This window comes from Elgaria multicarinata, chromosome 3, assembly GCF_023053635.1.
Source record: "Elgaria multicarinata webbii isolate HBS135686 ecotype San Diego chromosome 3, rElgMul1.1.pri, whole genome shotgun sequence".
NCBI classification, from domain to species: domain Eukaryota; kingdom Metazoa; phylum Chordata; class Lepidosauria; order Squamata; family Anguidae; genus Elgaria; species Elgaria multicarinata.
Genome location: NC_086173.1, coordinates 75,152,889 through 75,173,635, shown reverse-complemented (window position 1 = coordinate 75,173,635; position 20,747 = coordinate 75,152,889). Strand labels below are relative to the sequence as shown.

At 43.6% G+C, this 20,747-nt stretch overlaps 1 protein-coding gene across 2 annotated transcripts in view; it reads right to left on the bottom strand.

Moving 5' to 3' along the window:
- The window catches only part of NSG2 (neuronal vesicle trafficking associated 2), a 112,113-nt gene that overhangs the window by 7,064 nt on the left and 84,302 nt on the right, over nt 1-20,747 (bottom strand). The window lies entirely within an intron of this gene.

The following is a 20,747-nucleotide window of genomic DNA, read 5'->3' as shown; positions in this document are numbered from 1 at the left end:
GAATACTATCCTGCCCCAGAGGTGAAGCTGTCTGGGTGGTTTACTGCAACTCATAAAAATACAACAACGTTACAAAATACAACAAAATAAAAACAGTCTAAACAAAAAATTAACACAGAAAAACTAAAACAATATAAACAGCTAAAAGCAATTTCAGCAAACAATATATTCCCTAATAGACCTGTTCAAAACAGCAGACATATATGCTCCATCATATACCATTAAATGCCTGGGAGTAGAGGGCAGTTTTACCTGGTGCTGAAAAGATGCCAGTGCCAGTACCAAGTGGGCTCACTCCATAGTCAGGGGGCCACACTTGAGAAGGGCCTCTCCCTTGTTGCCACCTTCCAAGGAGGTCCCAAATGTTGACTGTGGTGTCTGGGTATGTTCAGGTTGGGAGAGGTGTTCTGTCAGGTACTGCCCCAAGCCATGTAAGGCTGCCTAGGTTAAAACCAGCACCTTGAATTGTGCTCGGAAACATACATGCAGCCAATGCTTCTCCTAAGGCTTGGTTACTGGCAATAAGAGATTTATGCTAAAATATGCTGGCATGTTTGGCCCCACCCACCACTGGAATGCAGCCCGAGAGTGTCTCTGAAATGGAATTCAACTTTCAGGCTGAAAGAGGTTCAATACCCCTGGTATACACATACACACAAGCGTGCACACACACACACACACACACAAATGCACTTCATTTATTACATTTCTATATCACCCAATACAGCCAAAGCTCTTTGGGAGATTTACAAAGATTAAAAACCTTAAAAATATAATATTGTACATCATATAAAAACTGTTTACATACAAATATATAAACAGTCAATATGCACACACACACACACCCTAAACTTTAACAATCAAAATCCAGGATCCAAAATAAAACATTATCATATCCTGCCAAATGCCCAAGAATAGCGGAAGGCCATAACCTGGTGCCAAAAAGATAACAATGTTGGCACCAGCTGGGCCCCACTGGGAAGATCATTCCATAATGACAGGGAGCACCCCTGAGAAGGCCCTCTCTCTTGTTACCATCTTCCAAGCCTCCCTCAGAGGAGGGACTTGGAGGAGGGCCTCAGATGAGCAAGGAAATCAGGTAGGTTCATATGCCAGGAGAGGCACTCCATCAGGTATCGCTGTTGTGAGCTGTGTAAGGTTTTATAGGTAAAAACCAGCACACTGAATCTAGCTCAGAAACATACAAGCAGCCAGTGCAAGCAAGCCTGAATCAGTGTTATAAATTCTTGTCCCTGTTATCAGTCTGGACACTGGATTTTGTACAAGTTACAGCTTCTGAATTATCTTCAAAGGGTATAGAATGCATTACAGTAATGTAATTTGGAGGTTATCAGAGCATAGATGACTGAAGCCAGGTCATCCCTGTCTAGATAGGGGGCCACCAACCAAAGCTGGTAGAAGGCACTCTATGCCACTGAGGCCAACTGAGGCTTAAGCAGCAAAGGTGGCTCTAGGAGAACCCCCAAGCTATGAACCTGCTTCATCCAGAACAGGTAGAGCACCCTACATAGGGTTAGAAGAACCACCCACTAACAGCATCTCAGTCTTGTCTGAACTGAACTTCAGTTCATTAGCCCTCATCCAGTCCATTGTTGCAGCCAGGCACCAATCTAGCATATCCACAGCCTCACCTGATGAAGATGAAAAGGAGAAACAGAGAAACACATGCCAAAGCTCCAGATGACTGCATTCAACTGTTTCATGGGGGACAAAACTGACCCTTGCAGTACCCCCAAGCACCACCTTCTGGAGACAACCACCCAAAGAGGAGTGAAACCACTGCAAGGCAGTACTCCCACTCCCAACTCCAACAATCATCGCAGAAGGATACCATGGTCAATAGTACTGAAAGCTGCTGAAGGGGAGAGGGAGAGATCTAGTCCACAGTGGCCAACCAGATGCTTGTGAGAAACCCACAAGCAGGACATGAGTGCAATAGCCCTCTACTGCTGTTGTTCCTCAGCAACTGGGGAATAACAGTGCCTGCTAAAGATCTGGACTAGTTCTACAAATCAAATTCTATCCATCACTGCCACTGAATTTAAAAAGATTGATTTCCACAGGTAGTTATAATAAATGTGGTTTCATACATTCTCTTTAAAGACACTAGCATTATTGTATGTATCTCCAGGCATCCAGTTTTGTAGACCAGCTTCAGTCCCGGAGCAAGCTCTCTGGCTTCCTGAGGCAGAAGAGAACACTTGTCACCACCTGAGGTGGGAGAGCATGCATGCTGCCCCGCATCACACCCCTTGCCACCGCTGCATCATGAGACATTGAGCTCTTTCCCACTGCTGCCAGGTTGCAGCTGCCACCCCTTCCCCTGTCTCACACACCCCTTATCTTTGCCGCTACCACCCACCTCCTGTTTGCCTTATCCTGCAGAGAGCTACAGGGCCAGAGGACGTGGTTGCAGGGCACTTGCAAGAACTTGACCGCCACTTCTCCTCGCCACACAACTCTCCATGTGCCAAGGCAAACAGAGGGCAGGTGGCTTGCTAGAGCTGGCAGGGCAGTGGGTGCTCTGATGTAGGCCCTTCATCCTGCTTCATGGGAGGGCGAGCCCTGCCCAGATTCAAAGCCTTTCCCCCGTCTTTATCATATCCTTCCTGGTGTGCAAGACTCTCCTCCCCTTCTCATCCTCCTCCCACATCCCATGCACTCATAGAAACATGGCATAGCATTTGACATGAAAATGAATAGCAGAAGATTGATCTGGGACAAAATGTAAGTAGACATTTAAACCCAGGAAGGAAATAAAAAGCTACCTATGGACTGGAGGGTGACAGGTGTGAGTTACAGCTCGCCGAGGACTCTAAAAAATGCAGGACTTCATTAACATTCAAATACCACACGATCAGACAACTGAACTACCTAATAAAACTTGGGGTTTGTTTGTTTTAAAAAGCAGCATGAACCTTGACAAGTCTCAAAGCAATATAAATCCCCACAAAAGGGAAATAAAAATGGGGAAGGAGATAAAATTTATAGATACTATAGACCAGAATTGCTTCCATGCAGATATTACACCTTCCCCCACCCTATCCCCCAATTCATTAATGGCGGTAGCTTGCTAAGGAAGCGAATGCCCTCCTTCCATTTCCCTGAAGTCGGTGAGTGGAGGACACTCCCAGCCTTCAACCTGGCTTAATTTTCTTTATCTTTTTTGCCAAAGTGCAATTGTATCATACGCTTATGACCATGTTTAAAACCATGTTTGATGTGGCTGCTCTCTATGACTTTAGACTGAATTGAACATTTATACTTTTTGATTCCTGTATACCACTTTGTAAGCTATACATATTTACTAAATAAATAAAGAGGAATAAAACCTGGAGATCTGGATTCAAGCATTTACATATGAACCCATCAGAAACTGGTGGGGCATGGGGAAGATCTAGCACTTCTCTTAAACAGTTTTATTGTACATGTTGGGATAATGGAGGAATCCAGTCTGAAAGTTGAGCTCAGCCGGTTTTCACGAGCTCGGCCTCCTGGACATTAGCTCTCGGATCCTTGAGCTTTGCCCCACTTAGTGCGTACTGAGTGGGGCAAGCTCAGGGTTTCCCACTTTATTGCGAGCCACCATTTTGTTCAAAATCACAGGTATAGCTATTTACCTGATTTGTACAAAATGGAGGCTGTAAATAGCCCCATTTGCCTAAAATTGCAAGCATATAATTAGCAAATGGGGCTATTTACGGCCTCCATTTTGAGCCAATTGGGATTTCCATAAATAGCTATACCATCTAGCAGCTTGTCCCACAGGTGCGCCAGGGTGCAGCAAACAGTGGGAGTCTGGTGAACGGCAGTCAACAGTTGCAGGGGAGTACACTCATCCCTATTTACAAGGAGATGCAAGGTACTCCATGTCATGGGCTCACCTAAATACAGCTTGAATTAGCTCATTTAAAATCAGACCTAATTTGGACACAGCTCACACTGCCAGTCTTCTCTCTTGCTGCTGCCTGGTGAATGGGAGTAATGAAAATGGGGGAAGTAGGGATGGGTGAGAAATTTGTTCCAGTTTGCTTCTGACTAGAATTTTGACCAATTCACATATCCTAGAACTCTACACAGACCCAAACACAGTCTGCTGCCTGAAGTCTGTATTCCCAGGTTTGCAATGCAATTCATGCAACAACAAAACGTGTTCGATAAATGCATACATTTACAAAATGTGCACTGAAAAAAATGCTTACATTTGAAAAGTGTACACAAATGCACTTTGGTCTACAGGAAAAAACAATGTCTGCATTAAAATAATGTGCAAAATTGATGTGCACCTTTGAGGAAATATGCACAAACTTTCACGCAAAAAGAAAAACTAAAAGTTCGCGATATGATAAAGATATGAGTCAGAACAAGCGTCAAGGTGGAAACTGAAGAACCTTGACAACCTTAGGTTCTGCTGATTCACACATCCCTAGATTCTTGGTGCGCTGCCTGCGTACCTTGTGGGAGGGCTGGCCCTGCTGGAAGTGAGTCACTAAGGGACCATTGAGCTTTCCATTCTGAACTTCCCACCATGACACTGATAACAGGAGTAACCGTTAGAGAATCAGCCCTTTACCCTATGGTCCAATCCATCCATGCAAAGACAGTGCCCATTCCTGATTTGGGCAGGGGGCAGGCAAGATGTACTCAGTGGGTCCTGCTCTATGTCCATCCTTCACTTGGCATGAGCTGATTCTGATGCTTTTCCCCATCCTGTCACCCTTCTTTCTAGAAGCTCCCCATAGAATGACAATGGTAATGAGGAAGAGGAGGAGGAGGACCCACCACCAAAACCACCATTCTACAAGGAGAGACAAGGCACGAAGGAGAGCTTTCCCCAGCACCAGCACCACAAGCACAAGCAGGCACAGCTTTTCCCCAGACTGTTCTGTCTTTGTTCTTTCCTCCAGCCCCAATGTAACGCACCCACCTCAAGAAACCATGTTAAGTGAACAGAAGAGAGAGAAAGAGAGCAGAAATTCAGTGCAGGCCCTCTGACTCACCTGCAAAGGAGAAGAAGCAGCCACTTCTGCTGCCATGGAATCCAGCAGCAATTTTAGGTGAGGGTAGGGGTCAGGTCCAGCTCTACAGACTAGTACAGAGGCCCCTCTAACTCCCTGGCCACCCTACTGCATACACTACTAAGTATACAGATACACAGAGCTTGGTCAGAGAGGGGCTCCCTCCACACTTTCCTAGGAAAGCCCATCCAATATTTAGAAAACCCTGACACTACTGCTTTGCTAGGACTTTTAATTACAGACTTGGTCATCAAAAGGATTCAACACAGTCTTAAAGTCAGTATATGAAAAGAGAGAGAGAGAGAGAGAGAGAGAGAGAGAGAGAGAGAGAGAGAGAGAGAGAAAGAAAGAAGCAAAGCACCCAAAATGTAGAACCAGACTCTTCTTCTCTGAACCATTTTCTCACTTTAAAAACAAGTCTCATCCAACTTTTCTCCCTGCCTGGGGGCTCTATGGCTATCTCATGTAGCTATTCCATGACACCACAGGCCTCCTTCTTTTGCATAATTTGTGATTAAGAAAGAGGTGACATCCTTGCCGCTAATTCCCCCTGTCCTGCTATCCCATCAGTGCAACAAGAGCACAGAACAAACAAGCACATCGTGTTTCCAAGCAATTTGTCAAATAATTAAATTAGGTAGGTGGCTCAATTAGACTGGCCGATCTCCATCACATAATACAATTTCTAGTGGCTGTTTGGAGTCTAATGGATTCGATGTCTTAAAATGTTCATGGAGCCAAGTTGCACCTGGGCAACATATTTCATTGCCAAAACTTAAGCCTTCAATAAACAAACAAACAAAACCAAACAAAAATGGGGAGTTCACTTTGCAAACACTGGAGAGGACCTAAAATGCTATTCATAGGTAGATGTTTTGAAGTTAGAGGGATTTGTATCCAATATTCGTCTTTCAATGAGTCCACTCTAAGTATGAGTAATATTGGATACAACTCTAACAATACAAACTTATACTGTCTACTCAAAAGAAAGCACTGTTGACTTCAATAGGGCTTACTCCCAGGTAAGTAGGAATTGTTAGGCAAAGGGCAGGTGATGTGTTTCAACAGGAATTAATTGTTAGACAAGTTGGGGCCAAACTGTATGATCCTTTAATTGTCTCCCCTACTCTACATGGCTCCGATTTGGATGGAGCTGATTTGGATTGGGATCGTAATGTTTTGGGAGAGGAGGGCTTAACCTTCCTCCCCCACATACAAAATTTCCATTCTGAAATTACACACACACACACACACACACACACATATCATGTGGGTGTTAAAATTCAAGTTTTCACTGGAATTTTGGATGAAAACTGGGGGAGGAAGCATAGGAGGGACAATCACACATAGCTTACTTATCTGTGATTAAGGGGAGATGTCTAACAATTAATTCCCATGGTAACACATCACCTTAAGTCTTCTAAGTGGAGCAAAAGCCAAGCTCCCACCCTTGCAAAGGGAACTGAACTCAGATAAGTGCTGAACCTCTGGAACTTCTCACCACTGGAAGAAGTGGGGCAAGCTCAAGAGTATAAAAGATAAAATTGATGTACTGAAAAATTGTGCAAAGTTTGTAAAGATCATGAAGATGACAGATGAACAGACACTTATCAGTTACTGCCAGCTAGTTTATTACTGTAACTCTCATTGTGGTGATGGATCCCTTTGGTCTCCGAGAACAAGATCTTAGAAGCCTTCATGAACTCTAGCAACATAATGAATAAGGTTGTCTGACTCAGATCTATTGAGCTAGTAACATTTGCATGCATACTCATATTCCTTCTAGCTCCACCCGCTAAAATGTCTTGGGCCCAATCTACATGGAAACAGTTTCAGAAGCGCTTTCTGGTTATATCCAAATTTTCATGAATTTGCTTTGGTCCCTCCATAGCACATGAAACAAGAAAAGCCAAGCCCATTTTCATGTTTCAAACAGCACTTGAATCTGCTACACTTTGGGGTTGGGTGGGTGGAGTCCAGTGAGTAGAATTGAAAGTGATCAACCGCACAGGTGCTACCCTGTTTCCCCGAAAATAAGACAGTGTCTTATATTAATTTTTGCTCCCAAAGATGCACTAGATCTTATTTTCAGGGGATGTCTTATTTTTCCATGAAGAAGAATAAGGTACACATTTATTGTTGAACAAAAAAAAAGGTCTTGTTTTGGGGGGGATGCCTTATATTACAGCGAGAGGCAAAACTGGAAGTAGGTCTTATTTTCGGGGGATGTCTTACTTTCGGGGAAACAGGGTACTTAGCAAATGAGAGAGGATTGTTCCCTGCCCCTTTCAGTGCTTCCCTGCTCAGGGAAGTTTAATGAAAAAGATAATTACATCTCACAGTTTATCCCACACCTCTCCCCTTGCAGCCACCGGGACTGTGAATTAGCATAGGGTGACCATATGAAAAGGAGGACAGGGTTCCTGCATCTTTAACAGTTGCATAGAAAAGGGAATTTCAGCAGGTGTCATTTGTATGCGTGCAGCACCTGGTGAAATTCCCTATTCATCACCACAGTTAAAGCAGCAGGAGCTATACTAGAGTGACCAGATTTAAAAGAGGGCAGGGCACCTGCAGCTTTAACTGCTGTGATGAAGAGGGAATTTCCCCAGGTTCCCCACATATACAAATGACACCTGCTGAAATTTCCTTTTCAATACAACTGTTAAAGATACAGGAGCCCTGAACTTTTCATATGGTCACCCTAAATTAGCAATATTTAAGCCCTGCTCCCTACAGTCCTGCCCATTCTAGACAAATGTCCTGCCCATTTCCTTTTGTCCAATGAGCAAAATGGTGATGTTAACCAAACACTGAACTGTCTTCCGAGAAACTGCTTAAGGGTTTCACCATATCTACATCTACTTTATAGCTCTGATACATATCATACCTAGAGATCTCAGAAGGTTTCTGCATCACATCTGAGTTTTACTGTGAAATATATGCACATGATGGCCAGATTTCTATAAAGCTATCATCTTTGTCATGAATGAATAAGCATGAATAAGATCCTTTTATTCCCAGCCATGACTTCCAATTAATGCCTCGTTTATACAACAGCTTTTCTAAAATGGACTATCAGGAAAAGACATTTACATTAAGAGCATTGGAACAGACTTGCTCTTCAGTTCACTAATCTGAGCAGGTGATTCAATTAATGGGGCTATTGCATACAAGCATGTCATCTGGCTGACGACCTTTCACAAGTGACATCTCATAACTTCTCATCAAATTGTGCAATGTTTTATCTGTGGCACTTTGCCACCCTCCTTACATGTGGGATTTTGCATTAATAGATGCCCCAGAGCTGAAAGGGCCCTTTAAAGTTCAACTCTGAGTAGAATCATCACCAATGAAATGTCAGAAGTTAGATTCTTCTATGGCTACAAAGGGAGCACATGCATTGTGATATTTGGTTTAGGGTGCATTGACTGTAGGGTTGTAGTGAATTGACAGGGGAAAGTTCACCAACATTTCATCCAGCTCAAAATGGGGCATTTTGATTTGTCAATATTGGAGGGGGGAACTTTTGTGGGGAAGAGAATTGGATCCATTTTGCTCCCAGAAAACCCTGTTCTAATGTCTGAGGTGCAATTTGGGGAAATAAAATAATGGCAGTCTCCTTTGCCACTCACTGAGGAGCAGCTGAATATCTTACAGAAAAACACTCACTCTTAGAGAATGTTCCTCCAATACCCAAAGGTCTCCTATGCCATTTTGTGGAGTGTGTGTGTGTGTGTGTGTGTGTGTGTGTGTGTGTGTGTAAAATCAGAGATTCACAGTGCTATCGTATATGAGTCTAATGATAAGCCCCATTAAGTTCAGTGGGAATTAATTCCAAGTAAACATGCTGATGAATCAGTGAAATGATTTGGTGAAACCAAGTTAGAGGTGACTTTCATGAACCTGTTTCTTCTTGATTTACTGTGTCAATTTAATGCATTTTGGGTTGAATCTCTGGCCTCAGCTAGACAAAGGGGGTCGGAGGAAGGCGATCTCATGATTTCATGATCGCGAGATCGTCGCCCTGGTTCACATGTGGTGTGCGACATCGTGCCCACCATTTTGGGGTTTTTTTGTTAAAGGGGATGGAGCACACAAGTGTACGTGCGCAAATCGTAAGTCATCCCGAGACCACAGAAAAAGCGGGCTACAACTGTAGAGCGATATCTCAGGCCAAGGGAGGGATCATCCCTCCCTGCTCCAGAGATGCCCTGTGCGTCATTTGGATGCACAGGGATGATCCTGGGGCAAACACTGGGATATCCCCCCCCCCATCTAGCTATGGCCTCTGTTTCTCTACAGGCCGTTATATCTCACCAGCCTCTAAATTTCTCAGATTTTATTACTTAAAGGAGCCCATTTTTAATCTTTATGATTACAAAATACAAACCTGATAAAATCTGTTATCATAGTCCAGAGAGGATGATCTGTGACAGAAACAGCAAAGAATCTAGTGACACATTTACAAATGTATTGCGGTGTAAATCTTCCTACACCAGAGCCCATCTGATTAATTATATCATAAGAAATCAAATAGGAGAGCTTGCAGGAATGAGTGCCCCTGTTCAACCCTTGGGACACATGAACAGAGGTTGCTCAACCGAAAACATCAAGCATCTGCCTCCCTGCCTAGGACCCAACAACTTCCCTGCAGTGGCGAGGGAGGTGGAAAAATGTGATCCATCCCACAAGTGGAGCATGGCCTTCTCCCCACTGGAAATGGACACAAAGTACATCATTTTTCTACCAAGGCTGCTTAGACGTGTAGATCCAGTCTTCTCTGTAGTGGGAATGTAAGTTCCAATAGATACCTGGAGCACATACAACCTCCCCTGTCACTGAAAGGTGGGCAGAAGCCCCGGGGCAGGAAAGGGAGGCAGTATAGAAGAACGTTTTTAATGCCCACAGGTATTTAGCACAAGCTCACATGGTGGATGCATAAAAAATCAAGTCACTTTTGGAGTAAGCTCAGGAATGTTCATACATGCCTAAGTAGGGATGTCAGTTTCTGTAAACTTGCAGGCTGCTGTTTTACTTTTGCAGGGGAATTGTGCAAATTCACTCTTGCACCAATACACATTATCACAAGTGTGAACCAGTGCTAATGCACATTAGCAGAAGTGGAATTAAATTCTTGTATGTCAAAAAATCAATTCCATCAATGAGCAGACAAAGGAATGAAAGACCCCTGACAATCCAGAAAATACAGAAGGAAGGAATTTAACAAATTCCATACATTCCTATCCCTAAGTATGATTTTCACTTGCCAGATTTATATATAGATGCATAGACATTTACATTAGATTACATTAGGATAGATGGATGGACAGACAGTTATTATGCCCAGAGAGAGAGAGAGAGAGAGAGAGAGAGGCAGACTGAAGGGCGGGATGATATGAAGGGAGAGGCTCAGGGTTGGAAGAGATAAGTGTGCCCCATGACTTTATAAATATAGAGCACAAAGCTAATGAGATCCAGTCAAAATGGTAAAAGTGGCAACAGCAGTCACCAGTTAGGTAAAGTCACTTGTTTGAGTGTTCCTGGGTTAAGTCCTGCTAGCTCCCCCATCCCATAAACCAGTGATCAGCACTGTTAAGCTGACAGTACCAGTCATTTGTTCAGCCAAGGAAAGAGGATCCACAATTGCAACAACAAATGTACATTCTTGTGCAGCACCCAAACTTCTTAGGAATTGACCCCTTGCCTAACAATGGTTTAGGAACCAGAGCTAGGATTATCAGAGCCTTCCAGACTTCCGAATTTTGCACCAACTCCATTTTGAAGTCATTGCCCATACCACCACTGCCTTATGTTCAGCCAACAGGGAAGCAAACTGCCATCTTGCCCACATGGTGCTTCTTTACATGACTTAGCTGTCTGGGACAGCTGTTCCTAGGCCCGACCTAAGGGGTCAGCAGCCCTACTGAATATTTGCCAATGGCTTGAGCCCTCCAGAGCAACAACCACCCCATGAGTCAGGCTAAAAAAAAATGAGTCTAGCTGCTGTTTTTACCCACCCTCTTAATGCCTTCAGAATGTCTCTGGGACCCTGACTGAGTGTTACTCTGTCAGGGCTCTGCAGGCATTGTGGGAGAATTAAAATGGTGAGCAGAAGCAACAGTATTCACCTGGTAGGCCAGTTTTATTGCACACCAGTGGTAACAAATTGGAGGAGAATAAAGAAGGGGGCTTTGCTGGCTCCAACTGCACATTCACTGCTTCTGTCTTTGCTGCCCAGGGAGGGGGCTTTGCCAGCTCCACCACTAACCCCACCACCAGGGGGCAGATCCACTGCTGAAGGCCTCATCTGAAGAGGCTGTTGAAGGCCCCACCAAACATGGTGCCACTGGTAAAGGGCTAAATTCAGTTTCAGGGAAGACTGCATTCCCACACTCGGGGGGATAAAAGGGGTGGGACCAAAAGCAATAGTATTGGGGACAAAAATAGCCCAAATACCAGCATATTTTAACATAAAGCTCTTTATACCAGTATCTAGGCCTTAGGAGAGGCATTTCAATTTTTTTAGAACTGGGGTGCAGGAAGAGACTGCAAAAGGCAGAAAACCACCAATCAAAGGGAAGGGGTGGGGCAGAGGAAGGGCATGGCCATCTGGGGAACTGTGAAGGGCCAATTTGGGGCCCTAGGAAAGACATATTTGGCATTAAATCAATTAAAACAAAGCAGATTAGTAAAAAATAAATGCTAATTCACAAATGTTGTACTTGGGTCCTCCACTACTTGATACCCCACCTTCATTTTGATTGTGATATACACTCCAATGAAATGCACAGATTTACAAAATTATCTAAACTTACATTACTCTTTCACTGCCACTTCACTAGACTGAACAAGAAAGCAAACATGTGCCTGAGTTTATTTTTTTCCTGGGGTTTAGGTTTTGTGTCCTGAGATCAATTTTTCACATTTTAGTTTTGCATGCATCTCTGACATTTCACAGAACATCCCTCTGAAGTGAGGCCTCAGAAACAAGAGCCTTGCAAAGATTAAAGCCTGTTTACAAATAAATTCAGAGAAATAATTTCCCCACCCAAAGCCAGTGAACTTTTCATTTGAAATCAAATCAAAGGCATCACTTGTGTGTTTAAAAGTACATTTTAGGAATCTTATTTTCTTTTTCTTTTGAGAAAGCTGAGGTAATGAAATGCACTTTGGAATACAGACATGCCATTCTGGGTCATGAAATAAAACTATTAAGGGAGCAGCATTCGCATATGGTACAGCGATTCCTCTCTCACAGAGCGCATGATTACAGATGAACAGAAGGCACCTGAGGGCCACCTGGGCCAAACCACTGCACTGCGGCAGGAGCCTCCAATCCAGTTCCAAACACCCTGGCACACAAGAAGGGAGCGTGGGGGCGGGGCCTGAAGATGCCTATCAACAGATACCACTTGAGCAGCTTGATGAGGTGCCACACAGGCCATCCAGATACTATAGTGAGATGTATTGTATTTCTATTTCATTATTTCTAAATTTGTATCTGTACATAGAAATGAGCACATGCTATATTTATGCAAATCAGTGCCTCCGCCTCCTCCTTCTCTTCCTCTTCCTCCTCCTCCTCCTCCTCCTCACTCTCTCTCCCTCCCTCCCTCGGGGGGGGGGGGGATGAATAAGTGGACCACCTGAACACAATGTCAGTCAGTGCCAGCAATCAAATGAGTGCAGTGTTGGTCCATTTCCATAGCCAGACAAGAAAAACTGGCACTCCTTCCTCCCCAATATCTGTTTTCCTCTTTGCAACTGGAATGCAATCATCGGTACGGGGTGGCTGTGGTGCATTTGGTCCAACCACATGCCCTTACAATCTTTGCCTTGTAAGGAAAAGCCAAAACAGATACCACATTGCTCATGCAATTAGTGTGTGTGTGTGTGTGTGTGTGTATGTTAAGTAAACAGCAGCCATGTTTGGAGCAATCTAGACAGGACTGTTGCATATAATGTTTTTCACCCTTTGTCCCCATCATGGTTCCCCACCCCCCAGATTCCCCCTTCCCAGCATAGAATCATAGAATAGTAGAATTGGAAGGGGCCTATAAGGCCAACGAGTCCAACCCCCTGCTCAATGCAGGAATCCACCTCAAAGCATCCCTGACAGATGGCTGTCCAGCTGTTTCTTGAAGGCCTCTAGGGTAGGAGGGCAATTGCTATCCTGAACTGCTCTCCCAACTATTGACATTCAGTCAGGTGTATGACGCTTCTTAGATTCCATGGCTTTCTGAGCTGGGGCAGAGACCTAAGGCCTGATATCAACATTAGACATAGGGTAGTCATGTGTCTTCTTTGAAGGGCTGCCAGATGACTGTCCTCTGTTTTTAAGTCCTCCTCTCTTTGAAAGCCTGTCCAGTCTAGGTCCAGTATAAAGATAAAAAACCATCCAGAGAGAAAGCCAGGCCTTGAAGTTGCCCATCAACACGTAGCACTTGGACAGCAGATTGAGCAAGGCACACAGGTCACCTGGTCACAGTCTTCCCCACTATGGGGAGATGTACTGTATTTCTATTAAAATTAAAACAAACATTTCTAGAGTACAATCAAGGAAATGGAGTTCTAGGGCCAGATCTACACGTCGTTGCGAAGGCGCTTCCGTGTGCCGTTTTTAAATACGTACCTAAATGAAGCGCCTCTTTCTTTACTGCCTCATGCGCCTTTTCTTTCGTTTCGTTTCGTTGGAGCGGTTCACACTCTTCTAAATTTCTGTCCCTTCCGTCCCTTCTGTCCCAAGTGGGCGTTTCTTAGAGGCTGGCTTTGGTGGATGCTTGTGACGTTCTCCCTTGCTCCCCCCCTTTTTTAAAAAAATCCTCAAATCCCAGATTTCCCTGTTTGGGTCATTGTGCTCGTTGTGGAGAAGATGGAGTCCATGGGTAGTGCTAGGTTATGGACGGTTTTTTCTCCCTTTGTCCCGAAGTTGCCGGTACACGTGCACATGTGAGACGAACGAACGGGGGGGGGGGTTGTATATAAAGGTTTTTTCTCCCTTTGGCCCCAAGTTGCCGGTACACGTGCATATGTGAGACGAACGAATGGGGTTTTTGTATATGAAGGTTTTTTCTCCCTTTGACCCCAAGTTGCCGGTACACGTGCGCATGTGAGACGATTGAAGGAGGGTTTTGTATAGCAAGGTTTTTCTCCCTTTGGCCCCAAGTTGCCGGTACACGTGCGCATGTGAGACGATCGAAGGAGGGTTTTGTATAGCAAGGTTTTTCTCCCTTTGGCCCCAAGTTGCCGGTACACGTGCGCATGTAAGACGATCGAAGGAGGGTTTTGTATAGCAAGGTTTTTCTCCCTTTGGCCCCAAGTTGCCGGTACACGTGCGCATGTGAGACGAACTGCTATGTGTTTCAATTTAAACATTCCTGTTGGTTTAAACATTGTCTTTCAGTTGCGGAAGTGGCTTATGAAGCCCTATGGGGGTAACCTTGCAACCCTAGGACAACCCTATGTTAATAATGAAAACGAGCGTGTAGCTGAGGGAACCGAAGTTAGGGATGCTATTTGCACATACTTGTGGCGCAATAGAGAGTTGCGTCGGTAAAATTAAAGTGTACTATAATTGCAATGTTGTTGCTGTATATTCCTTCACTGTCTTCGCGACATTATGTTTTGTGTTACGTTGTTTCATATTGAATAAAAACCTTTTGTATTGGCATCTGTACTTCCCTTTTCAACCAGTAGCCTCCAAAAAATGAAGTTTTTTTTAAAAAAATAACTTTATTTAAATTAATAATGTACATAAATAAAAAATAGCACTTCATTAAAAAGAGAACATGCATTCATCAGCAGACATAAAAACATCAAAATTAAAGGGTAATCTAAGGAGGGGTGGGGTGGGTTTGTGTGTGGAGAGGAGAAACTTAACATTATTTACATTCCAACATGCAGAAATGAAGTGAGCTTGACCAGGCAGCAAAAGCAGTTCTGCTAAGAAACATTCTGTGCAAAAGTCCAGGTTTTGAAAAGGGGGGGAGGGACTGACGAAAGTATCTGTTCTTACTTTAAGAAATTATGCCATGAGGCAGGGGGAAGAATACATTAAAAAGAGAACATGCATTCAGCAGCAGACATAAAAACATCAGCATTTTCTTCTAAAGAAAAAAGTTAATGAGAACACAGCTCCCCTGTCCTCGCTCGCGGGAAAGGTGAAAAGATGGATGCTGCTTTTCACGCCGGATTTGTGGGTTGGCTATAGACTTTAAAGCACAATCGACGCTGCTCTGTAAACAGCAGATTAACCAAACATGCACATATGTGCATCCCTATTAAGAGCTTTTAAAAAATTAAAATTGGGAAAGGCAAAAGAGGAAAGGAATGAAGAAAATGGAACCCACCCACCTCCCCTGTCCTCACTCGCGGGAAAGGGGAAGAGTAAAGATGGATGCTGCTTTACGTACCGGATTTGTGGGTTGCCTATAGACTATACGCACAATAGACGCCGCTATGTAAAGAGCAGATTAACCCTAACCAAACATGCACATATGTGCATCCCTATTAAAAGCTAAAAAAAATTAAAAATGGGAAAGGCAAAAGAGGAAAGGAATGAGGAAAATGGAACCCTCCCACCTCCCCTGTCCTCGCTCACGGGAAAGGTAAAGAGTAAAGATGGATGCTGTTTTTCGCGCCGGATTTGTGGGTTGCCTATAGACTATACGCACAATAGACGCCGCTCTGTAAACAGCAGATTAACTGAACATGCACATATGTGCATCCCTATTAAGAGCTAAAAAAAAATTAAAAATGGGAAAGGCAACAGAGGAAAGCAATGAGGAAAATGGAACCGACCTCACCTGTCCTCGCACGCGGGAAAGGTGATGATTAAAGATGGATACCGCTGTTTGCACCGGAAATGGTACCGGAAGTCGAAAGGCAACAAAATAAGTCTGGGCGGAGCGGGGCGGGGAGGAAAGAGCGAATAATTGTTACACACGTTGGAAGAAGGAACGCCTTAAATTGACTTAAGATGGGCTAAATAACAGCGCTCAAAAGCCGGAAAAATACGATTTGAAAGTAAGCCTGTGTGTCTCGATGAGCTTCGGGGCGCACTCCAGACACACGCAAGCGCCTTCGCAACGACGTGTAGATCTGGCCCAGCTCAAAGCTTTCCATTTTTCTCAAGCAGAAGAGCAGACTTCACACCAGCACCTCTCCTCTTAGAGTAACCTCATCTTAGAGAACACTGATTGGGTGAATGCCTCCCTGTCTCTTCCCATCCCCTAACCCAGACCGGGTCACACACCCTCCATTCACTGCCCTGGCTGTCCCAACCACTGCTGGCCTAACCCTTTTTCCTCCTCTATTGTTGCCAGGCTTGATTGTCACCTGTGCTTCTGTTCTCCTCCAGCCATCTTCCTGGCTCTATCACAACACAGCAGTTCCAGGAGAAGGTCCTCTCCCTTGTTGCTACCTTGCAAGCGTTCACCAGCTAGGGCAGCTTTTATGTTGTTTTTGTTTGCTTCAGATGCTGCTGCTGGCACATGCCAAAAGCAGCAAAAGGGAGGGGAACATCTCCATTCCTGGGGCCAGGCTGCACCACCCCCAGCCTGGATATGGCACTTGGCTGTTTGTCACCACCACCATCTGAATGGTGGAAGGAAATGGGAGAAGGCCAACAACTCTTCAAAGAGACCAAATAAAGAAAATTGCATGCTTGAATAATAAAACCACAGCTGTTAAGTTCCTGGAAAGCAGCAAAGACCGCAATTACTCTGGTAATTGGGCAGGATCTACACTACTGCTTTTAAATGGTTTATAACAGTAGTGACAACTGTTGAGGCCCAGGACACACTCCATATGCAGTTTTCAAACCATTTTCAAAGTATTATATCCTGATTAGTGTAGATCTGGCCCTGGTATCCATCTGAATCTGATGTACTGTAACTAAGACCGGCACCTAGCTAGTTTAAAATTGATCTATTTGGTTTTGTGGCCTGGCCACTTTTTAGAAAACATGCTACTAAATGGAGAATTTTAAATTTGCATGAAATACAGTGACATGTAAATACACAATAAGAAGTCACAGGGGCTTTTTGTGAGAGCAGAAGCCCCTTCTTATCTCCCACCTGTAACCCCACCAGGACCAAAGAAAACAGAAGCAGCCCTGATGGATCAGACCAGAAGTCCATTTACTAGGGATGGGCATTCAGAAATTTCAATATGAAGGCCATTTGTAATTATTTCTGATTTAATAAATATAAATTAAAAGTATTCAAAATTAAATAATCCTGAGTGAAAAATATATTTATTTCTGATTTTTTTCTTCTTCTTTCAAATTTATTGAGCAGAATTCTCATTTGTGAGAGAGGGTGCTTCAGCTTTGTTCACAAATTGAAATCGTGTTGCTAAATCTAAGCAGGTTAGAGACTAGTAAGCAGCCATCTCCATTGGTTTGCACTGTAGGAGGGGGAGAAGGGATGCACCCAGAAAAACATGGCCCACAGAGTCCATGGCAGACCAGTTTCTCCCCACCACCACTTCAAGCTGTGTTTTGGCAGGGGAGTGTCTCTTCCCCTCTGCCCGCCACCCTCGAAACACACACACACACTCACACACACACACACACACACACACCATTCCACACAGAAATAAAAATTTCTGAAAAACAAATTAAAATTTGAAACATGGAAGACATAAATGTGAATTAACTCAATACAAATTAAAATCATATATAGTCATTGATAATAGGTAGCCATTGTGATTAGTACCATTGGTGGCTTTATTTATTTATTTATTTATTTATTTATTACATTTATATACCGCCCCACAGCCGAAGCTCTCTGGGTAGTTTACAACAATTAAAAATAGTAAACATTAAAAGTATACAAAAATTTAAAAAACATAAAAACAGTATAAAAACAATAGTATCCATTTAAAAACAACAATTCTGGGGTCGATTAAATACAAACTTAACGTTGTTAAATGCTGTTAAAATGCCTGGGAGAAGAGAAAAGTCTTGACCTGGCGCCGAAAAGATAACAACGTTGGCGCCAGGCGAGCCTCATCGGGAAGATCATTCCACAGTCGGGGGGCCACCACTGAGAAGGCCTTCTGCCTTGTTGCCATCCTCCGAGCTTCCCTCGGAGTAGGCACTCGGAGGAGGACCTTAGATGTTGAGCGCAGTATACGGGTAGGTTCATGTCGAGAGAGGCGTTCCATCAGGTATTGCGGTCCCAAGCCATGGGACCGCAATACCTCCATGAATTTATCCTCCATGAATTAGTCTAATCCCCTTTCAAGGCTGTGCAAATTGGCAGCCGTTGCATTCAGCATCTGTGGCTGCATGCCCCCTTCTGACACAGGGTTAGGAAATGCACATACAGATCAGTGCTGTTGGCACTTACATCACCTATCACCAATTGGGGAGGGCAGGAGGGGGACTCTATCCCGAGTCCTGCTTTCTTCTTTGTAGGACATAAGAAACACAGCATGAAGTAAAAGAGAAATTGTTTAAATGTGCCCATATAAAGGTGCAGAACAGAAAAGAGAAAGAATTCTTAAGTCAGTTTGGCTCTGCTTGGGTCTCCAGCAGGGCTAAGAGAAAGCAGAATGAGCATCAATGTGATGAGGCCTTTCCTCAATTTGCTTTTGGTCCATTTACTCCAGTGAAACAGTAGGGTGCAACTTCTGACTCAATATCAGTCTTTCATTCTTCAGCAGCCTCCTTGCCCTCTCATACTGCCCTTTCAACACTATTCACTACCCCTCCCTAGCTTTCCTGGATTTGAACTCACACACACACACACACACACACGCACACACACACACTTGAATGCAGTACACAGCCCTGCACTTGAGAGATCTAGCTGCACTGAAAATTACCTTCAATTAAGTGAGAGAAAGAAAATCCATGCTTGTCAGAGTAGGCTCTTTTCCTGAAGGAACAATGGCTATAATAGGATTTTTTTTCCCCTCTCTCCCAGCACATAACTGGACTAAGATGCTCTGGTTGTCATGGTATCATCTCATTTTATGATCATTAACTGGTTGTCACCTGAACCTCTAACAATTTGTTTAAATGAGTTGTACCAAAAGATACACTGAAAATACACACATGCCTACCGGACTATTTTTCTTATATAATTGTCTCATCCATTTTGCTAGTCGTTGAAGGATAACTGAATGGAATGTCAGCATCGCACAACATCCTACACAAAAGGGTGGGAAGGCAGTCTCACAGGCCAGCAAGGGAGCCTGCTTAGGTATCATGCTGCTAAGGCCACCCTCTGCTTTGATAAAGCCTGTTTTTTGCAAAAGACGGATTTCAGAGCAGAAAATTCATTGATATCAGTCTATTTCTATTTCAGTCAGAACAAAAGTCAAGGTAGCAAACATTAAAAGATATTTTACCCCTATTTAGGCCAGTAAGAAGTGCATTGAATCCTGAATTCCACGGCATACTTGAAAGGTATGCATTTGAACAGAAGCATCTGGAGTGATGACGGAAATGAAAAATCCAAGGCTTATATTGTGAGTGGCTCTAAAAATGGGTTTTCCAAAGAAAAGGTGACATTTTAAGTCTTGTACGCTGGAGCGCTCATCAATGTATAGTCTGATTTTCTTTTCTGAGCTATCCCAATTTCTCTCCCACCCATTTTCTTCTACTTGATCTAGGGCTGTGGCTTAATTACATTAGGTTTGGGGGACTGATGGATGAATGTATTTGGCTTCTATGAAAAAAAAAATCCAAGGGAGGCAAAGACCAGAGCGGGTCTTGTAAAGGATGGATGGTCATCCCTACTGGTGCAAGGAACACGTAAGCTGGGCAGGCAAGCTTGATAGAACATCTCTGGTTGGCTTTAGTGACTACTAAGGTCATGTTAGTAGCACAGCTAAATTGCCTGTTTTTTCAGGATAATAGAAACAAAGATTCTGGTGACTTCTGGGTTAACCAGAATGTTGGTCAGTGAACCAATGGAAACTGCTCTTTCAGAGAAATAAGGGGGGGGGGGGTGTTCAAATGATTTTGGATCTCGAAAACGGAAGAAACTCATAACATAGGATAAGGCCATATTTACACATGGGACATACTCGGGGGGAAATGTGTTTATTGATTCTCTTTTTGTAATTAACAGCTTATTGGGTGTTTCTGTTTTTCAACACAATACAACAACAAACATTTCCCCCCATCCTTTCCTCCCTATCTCCCTCTTCTCCAGTTTTTATATTATCATGTAATCCCAACTTGGAAGGTAGAGATAGCCCAGATGTGAACATGAGAGTTGAAGAAAAATATATATAAATAAATAATAAGGGTGAAGAAAGAAAAAAATGAACCAGGGAAGAGAAAAGGAAAGAAAGAAATCAGTGTAGTGGCTCATATTAATCTGTTTACAGTTCAAGAAAGATTCCCCATATTAACTGGTATTTACTGTCTTTTTGCAGTTTGTCATAATAGATCTTTTCATGGGCAGCTGAAATCAACAAATCTGAAGAAAGGTTGTGTATATTCAGGGAGATTTTTTGCTTTCCAACTTTGCGTACTAATACACTTGGCCACGAATACACTTAGTGTGACCTTGCTAAACCAAGCAGTGTGACCTTTTGTTAAGTTCCATTGACTAGGAATGTATCCCACCAAAGCATGGGCAAGGTTTCCCAGTCCATGTTTCTCCTGGTTATGGCCTTGTTGTTAGAAATAGGTAGCTGAGATTGGAGAGTGAATGCAGCCCCCAAGAGAACATAAGATTCTCA